Here is a 7,600-nt window from a genome sequence, read left to right as displayed (position 1 = left end):
GGTCCGTGTCCCTTTTTGCAGCCTGCCACCCTGAGGTCCTTATGCGGTTGATCATGCTTCTTGCCAGCCCAGCTTGCACTGGGCCTGATGCCTCTATTTAGCTCCTCGGGGGCACAATGCAAAGAGTTCCCCAGAGATCCCCCGGGCCGTCGCTGCTGTCCAGATCCCCAACACGGCAGCCTGGGCTCCAGCACCATCTCCTCCATGTCCTGTCAGCTCCTGCGCCCACTAGACAGCCCTCCTGGGTGCTCGGCTCCTCTTTTCTATGAGCACTTGACAAATGGAGGGTGTGCAGCCACTCACTGTCCACTGGCTGTCTCCTGCCTGTCTCCAGGTTATGTTTCTTCCTGCCCAAGAAGGCACACTGAGCAGATTAGCGTGTTCCCTGTCTAATCAGACGTCCACCCAGCAAGGGACCCCGGGCTCGTCCCCTTGCAGCAGCCCCACCCCCATCTCTATGAGAATTCTCTTGGAGAATCTCACAGCCTCTCAGTGGTCACTCTCTGGCCCAGTTCCCACTCCGCCCTCCCCAGTATTGAGTGTGTATGTTGGGGGTGAGGATTAGGATGTGAAAATCCTAAAGTGGCCAGCCCATCACTGAGGGGCGCTTAGTGCCTCTTTGTCCCCACTGGACCCAGTGATCAACTCCAGGGCAAGAAGAAGAAGAATCTCCACTCATTTGTGGTTCTATCACACATTAAGTTCACTTATTTTTAAAAGCAAATTGTGTTTCACTCCCAGAAATGGAAAATCAGTATCCCCTGTCACAAAAGGAAGGTAATTAAATAAATAAAAACAAGAAAAACCAAGCAGTGTTATTAAACTTTAACCAGCACCTGCTGCTTGCAGAACAGCCTGAGGCTGGCTCTCTAGGTTACAAGGGAAGACTGGCAATAATTAAAGGGGTATTCAAGACACATTAGCACCCAACTGCGACTTTCTCCTTAGTGTAATAAAATGGATTAAGAAAGAATTGCACAGGGAATAACAAAATATACGGCTAAACTCCTATCAGTCAGCACCTGCCAATTGCAGAGCAGCACACAGAGCCTAGAGTGAAATAGAACAAACCTTCAGTTCATCCTATGAGTATCAACTGAAGGGTCACTTACTCCAGGAAGCCCCTCCTGACGTGCCCCTTAACAAGCTCTACTTCTGCTGTAACATTTGCCATGTTTTGTTGTAATGAGTATTGGCTTCCACTCCCGAGTGGAAGTGCCATAAGAACCACCACCAGGTCTAACTCACTGCCCTATCCAGTGCCCCCACGGGGACTGGAGCACAGGCATTGGATGGACAGATGAATGAATAATGAATGACCTTGACTTTGGTCCCACTGGGCCCCTTCCAGTGATGCCTTTCCTTCCTCTTCCTCCTCCTTGTCCAAACCCCTCCATCCTTCAAAGCCCTGCTGAGGGTCGAGCTTCTCCAGGAGGCCTTTTTCAACCAATGGAGTGAGCCCTGAGCTCTCCTGCCCCTGAATATTGCATCCCCAGCAGTGCCTATGCCCAGGGGACATTCGGCTCCATGGTCCAGCATGTTCCTGCACCTCCATGGGGCAAGAGGTATGGGTGACACCACAGGTGTTCAATAAGTCCCATAGAGTAACTCCACGTGGTTCCTCCTTCAAGGATGCAACTGTGTTGGGTCTCGGCAGCTATATGAGTTCCCTATTGCTGTTGTAACAAATTACCACAAACTTAGTGGTTTTAAACAACACAAATGGATTATCTTACAATTCCAGAGGTCAGAGGTGGGTCTGAAGGTGTTGGCATGGCTGAGTTCTTTTATGGAGACTAGAAGAGAATTCATTTCATTGCCTTTTCTGGCTTCTAGAGGCTGCCTGCATTTCTCGGCTCATGGCCAGCTCCCATCTTCAAAGACAGAAATGGTTGGTTAAGATTTTCCCAGCCTGCATCACTCTGATACTGTCCCTTTTCTGCCTCCCGCTTTCAGCCTCGTGATGGCACTGGCCCACCTGGATAACCCAGGACAGTCACCCCCATCTCAAGATCCTTAGCTTAATCACATCTGTAAAGTCTCTTTTGCCACGTAAGGCAACATATTTACAGGTTCTGGGTTTAGGACATGGACATCTCTGGCGGGGGAGGGGGGGCAGGGAGGACAATATTCTGGCTACCACAGTAGTTGTTCCTGGTAGTCAGAGGGCACTGCGGCCCGTGGTGTATTGATAATAGCTGACATTTACCGAGTACTTACTTTGGGCCAGGAACTGTTTTGAGCACATTACACAACACTCTATGAAGTGGGTGCAGTGTTATTATCCTTACTTTACAGGTGAGGCACCGAGAGGTGAAATAATTTGGCAAGTGGCAGAACCGGGGTTTGAACCCAGACAGTCTAGATGCCAACCTTTCCTGCCTCTCTGGCACCATTATCGGCCCCCAAGACACCAGTCGACTGCCTGGGAGCAGACAAGGCAAGATCTGAAGCCCAACACAGAGAATTTCCACCACGATTTCTAGGTGAAGCCCCTGTCTAGGTTACAATTCATTGCCAGCCCTCTCCCATTTCAGCCCTTTCTCACCATCCTACCACCTGCGCCCCATTAGGGACACCTAAGCTTATCCCTAAGCCATAGGGAGTTTCCAGTGGTTCTCCTTTGGGGCTCCAGGCAGCTCCATCTGGAAGAGCTCCTGGATGCCAAGTACCACACAAATCCCCCTCTGTCCCCCTGCCCCCAGCAGCCACACCACAAAGCAATATGAGTCCCTTAGGAGGCAAATCTTATATAGCACATCGAGCAAAGTAATCCACATTTCCCCAGCTCGCCATCACAGAAGCCTTCATGCCTGAGCCAGAGGGGACACACAAGTCACCGGATAAAGAGGGTGTCCCGACGTTTGTCGAGCACTCGCTCGTTAGTCATTCTAAGAGTGTTATACTTATTCACTGACCGAGTACTCATGACAATCCTGTGAGGTACTATTATTACCACCATTTCACAGAAAAGGAAATTCAGGTCACACAGCCGGGGCGAAGAGCCAGGATTTGATCCATTCTCCATAAGCAAGAGACCAAAGCTGGTTGAACAGCCTGCCCCCACCCACCCCCCCGCACCCCACTTCAATCAGCCAAGCCCCCTTTTGTGCTTTTCCAGCATAACCCGCTCCTTTTGCACCTGCCAGGCTGGGCTCCTATGTCAACCCAATTTCTTGAGAGCACCTTTATATTTCGCTCTTACACCGATCCTCATCAATAACCCCATTTTAAAGAAGAAGAAACTGGGGCTCAGGGAAGCTGCATAACTTGCCAGAGCTCTCACAACCAGAAAGCGACAGATTGGGATTTGAAGCCAGACATTGAGATGCTACCCACTCTCCCAACTGCCTCGGCCTGAGCAAGCCCGGCCTGAAGGCCTCCTCAGGACTGTGAAGTCCAGCCAGGGATGCAGCACGGGTTCTCCAGCTCTCCAGATGCGTGTACTCACACCTCACCTGGCCTTGAGCTGACTCAACCAGCCTCAGAGCTTCCTGCCTCCGAATGTCCTCACTGGTCACATTCTGAGTGGCAGCAGAGACGCCGCTGCAGGGTCAGTCGAGCCAGTCGTCTGATTGAGCAGCTCAGGCCTCAGTCTGCTGGAGGGGGGTCGATGCCAGAAAGGTCCTTCTCAGAAAAACCAGCTTCTTGCTGCCTGAAATTGGCGTGGAAGATGCTCGGCTACACAATGGTGAGTAGTTCCCAGACAGGAAGCACAGGGCGGTCTGTCTGCAGGAGGAGCCCCGGGGCTGTTCAGGGACAGAGCTGAGCTGGTGTCGGGAGCCCAGCAAGGAAGTAGGGACTCATTCTGTTGTTCGGGAGATAAAGAGATTTTTCCTCTGAGGCTGGCCAGCTGTGCTGATTGGAAGACTAAACTGGAAGATCAGTAATTTTTTTAAAGTAGAGCATCTGTGTGCCTTCTAAAACACACACACGTTATTCCATTACTGTGAGTTTGTACGCATCTGATACATCTACTTCTGTAGCAGGCAAGGGTCTCGGCAGGAAGCAGAGGCACAGTCAAGCAGGAGGACTGAGGAGAGACAAACAGTGTTCAAAGGTGTATTTCACAGGGTTAAGGGAACCAGCGCAGGTCGGTGTGGCACCCTGGGACTAGCATCTCTGAGGAGCTGTTACTATCCCCAGGCCTGGAGGAAGACGGGGGAGGGCAGTGCAGGAGAGGGACTGTGACAGGAGCTGACGACTTCAGTAAAGAGAGGCAGCCAACCTGAAGCCACCCTAGCAGGTAGATAGATGCCACTCTCCTCCATCCTCTGACACCCGTTAGTGCTTCCCGTTGGCCAACCCGTCAGAAGCCAGAGGACAAGGGCACCCGGTGATGTAATCAACAGAGCAGGATGGAGAAGGGTGAGGAGTGGGTCTGGATGGGCCAATAAAGTCCTCGGCACACTGTGGCCGAGTGCAGCAACCTCTCATCCATTCCATTCGCTGCCATTCCTGAGGCCCTGCCACCTGCCTACCTCGGCTTGACACTGGGAAAATGCAAATGCCAAAGCCATAAACCCACAAGAGACTGGGAAGGAAGAATGACATCAACGTCACTTGCGCCGGGTATGGAGAAATTCTGACCACGTCTCTGGAGCCCAGCCCAATGTGGAAGATGATTTTTGTGGGCAAGGAAGACAGTTATTAGTGTAGCGTCTCGAACTGGCATGCCATGAGCATGGGCCATAATTTACCATTCTCTAGGTCCAGGAAGGTTCTGGAAAACAATATACGCTTCATCCTGACTTAGTGAGCTGTTTGTTGTTTATAAGGCCAATGCCAGGTTTTATTTACAAAACAACAAATTCTGCTGCCCCTGCCAGGAACAGGACATCCTGACACCAAGAAGCAGCAAAATCTAGCCCAAAGGTGACTTTGCGGGCAGTGCAGTGAATTTCTTTGCTTCTCCCACTCTAGCATTTTCTTAGGGAGAGCATGGCCAGAGGTGCCAAGCCTGTATGCCGCAGGCCGATTCCGGATCTTTAGATAACTGGTACAGGTGCCATGCTGTTTTGTCTCTAAAAAGCGAATCAAAACACAGCTTGTTTTAATTGAAGAGTATTTAGACTGTGAATCTAGATGTGTTTGGATATCTGTAAACAGAGCCTGTGGGCTACAAAAAGAGGCAGGGAGACAGGGCCACCAAGTACTGTGTACAGTGTCCCCCCCTCCCCTGGATTATGTAATGTGGCAGCCCGGGCAGGATTCGCTTTGTAATAAACTTTCTACACAGCATGCGTCGTACACCAGAGAGTCGGAATTCTGGATCTAGCAACTAGTGATGGGCTCTAAAACACCCCACTTCCTTCCTGGGGGGACAGGATGAGGCAGAACATAATCACTGCAAGGAGCAGTTTCATAGTCAGGACTCTGTTTGGTCCTGGCTAAGCCACTCAGAACTGAGTGGCCTTAGATTATTCCCTGAATCTCAGTTCCCTGATCTGTGAAAGGGAGAGGATACTACTTACTCCTTGTTGGGATGAAAGAGATCACTCGTAAGCACGGAGGACACAGTAAGTAGTCAAAACATAAGAGCCGTACATGAGAGGGCATTTGGGGTGGACAATAATAACAGCTAACGCCTGTTGAACCCAACTGTGTGCTGGCTGTTGTGCTCAGGAAGGGCTTTCCTTGATTTAACTCATGTAATCATCTCAGGCCCCCTTTGAAGCCATGTCCCCGTTTCACATATAAGGGACCTGGCATGGAGAGGTTAAGGGACTTGTCCAAGGTCCCCCTAGTAGTAGGTAGCAGAGGTGGTATTGAAACTCAGGCACGCTGGCTTTTGAAGCCAAACTCTCAACAACTACTTCCAGTTTGGCAATTTTTAAAAAGCATGTGTGCATTTTTATGGCATGAATAGTTTATTTGGAAAACCCCATTCGTGAAGATTTCACAAGAAGGAGAAATTTCAAAGTGAGGACTAGCAGAAGAGGCTGATCCAGCCTCAGAGAAGAGACTGCTGGGAGGTTGCCCAGCAGGAAAAGCAAAATTCGCCACCTCCCCCTGCTTCCCCTGCTCCCTCTGCGTCCCCTGCCGGGGTATCCTCTGCCTTCCTGCCCACTGTCCACTTCCTTCCAGTGACTCACCGAGGGGCCCAGTATGGAGCGTTGAGCCACCCAGAGGAGTTAGGAGAAGAGGAGACATGGATCCCTCTCTTTACCTCCCCTGCCTGCACCAGCTGCCCTCCATCCCTAACCAACAATCTCCTGACAACCAACCGCAAAAGCTTCTGCAGACTCCTGCAGCCACCAGTCCCAGACACTCACTTCACAGACGGGAACGGGGAGCCTTGCTCCGGGCCAGGCACAGGGCAGGGAATGAGGGCTGTAGAGAGAGACAGCTGTGGGCCAATGACCCCAGTGGGCAGTGCAAAGAATGGTGGGAAGGGAGCTAAGGGAACATCCAGGGGGCTCAGCACAAACTGCCTGGGGCAAGCAAGAAGGCTGGATAGGTAAGGTGATGTTTGGGTCTTAAAACTGGGGCAGGAGCTCAGGAGATGGGGGACAGGAGGTCTTTTGAGTGGAGCAGGACACCGGAGCAAAGGTATGCAGATGGGAAAGAGCAGAAGATGCTGAGGGTACAGCTAAGGGTAGCTTAGGATGGGATGCAGGTAGTGATGACGGCTGTGGACTCATCTGCCAGGGGTTGAATCTCAGTGCCTCTGCTTATTACGTATGAGACTTTGGGCAAGTTATTTGACTTCTCTGTGCCTCATTCCTCCATGTGTCCAGTGAGGGAAGTAACAGTGTCTACCTCATAGAGTGGTGAGGAGCAAATGACTTCATGCTTTTAAATGCTTAGAACAGCGCCTGGCACCAAGTAGTCAAAAACTGGGACCTGTGACTATTATTGTTTTCTGTGAGCTTGTGGGGCAGAGGGCCCTCAAGCCTCCTTGAAGGTTCAATAAAATCAGCAGGAGGTCCTCTGTGCAGTCCCTGGCCACCGGGCAGCCTGCTGCAGGTGCTCTCAGGGCCCAGGAATCAGCAGGGATCCAGCAGACAGCAAACTGCCGCCTGCTGAGCTCTGCAGAGGCGTTGAGAGACACTGCCTTTACTGAGTGGCTACTGACGTGCTGACGCTGGGGACACAGAGGTGAATCGAATAGAAAGATCGCTTCATGGACTCTTCTCCCAGCCTCTTACCTAGGGGTTCTGGATGTGGCTGGAGAGGGACCCTTGTCCTTTTGCAGCCAGGCGCAGTCTGAGCCCACGAAGGCAGCTCCCGGGCGCAGGATAGTGGCTGGGGGCGGGGAGTGCTGTACCTCCAGGACAGGTCTGCGCCACCGCGGTTTTTCCTGGCAGGCGCCTAGCCCACGGCATGCGGTCTGCCTGAAAGGCAGGGCCAGGAAAGGCAGGGTTGGGTGTGCCCGCCTAGGAGGGGAGACGTGGGGGCAATCCGCGCACAACGTGGCCCCGTGGGCCGTGGAGGAGTAGGGCTTGGTTGGGAAGTGAACCCGCCTGCGCCCCCAGGCCACCGCCGGGTAGCCACGAACGCAGTGCCCACCCGGCTCGCTGCGCGCTGGCCCTAGGAGGGAGCGCGGACGACGGACGGAGTGACTGCGGCTGGCCCCTCGCTGCGCAGGTGGGTCTCC

At 52.4% G+C, this 7,600-nt stretch overlaps 1 protein-coding gene across 1 annotated transcript in view; it reads left to right on the top strand.

Moving 5' to 3' along the window:
- Nucleotides 1-7,511: 7,511 nt before the first annotated feature.
- The window catches only part of GPR68 (G protein-coupled receptor 68), an 18,504-nt gene continuing 18,415 nt past the window's right edge, over nt 7,512-7,600 (top strand). Inside the window, exon 1 of the mRNA XM_015599560.2 lies at nt 7,512-7,590. The gene's annotated coding sequence lies outside the window, so the exon portion shown is untranslated. The remainder of the gene's footprint in view (nt 7,591-7,600) is intronic.

Source organism: Pteropus alecto, unplaced genomic scaffold (assembly GCF_000325575.1).
Source record: "Pteropus alecto unplaced genomic scaffold, ASM32557v1 scaffold8, whole genome shotgun sequence".
Taxonomy (NCBI): Eukaryota; Metazoa; Chordata; class Mammalia; order Chiroptera; family Pteropodidae; genus Pteropus; species Pteropus alecto.
Note: the sequence above shows the minus strand (reverse complement) of the source record. Positions and strands in the feature narration are given on the sequence as shown.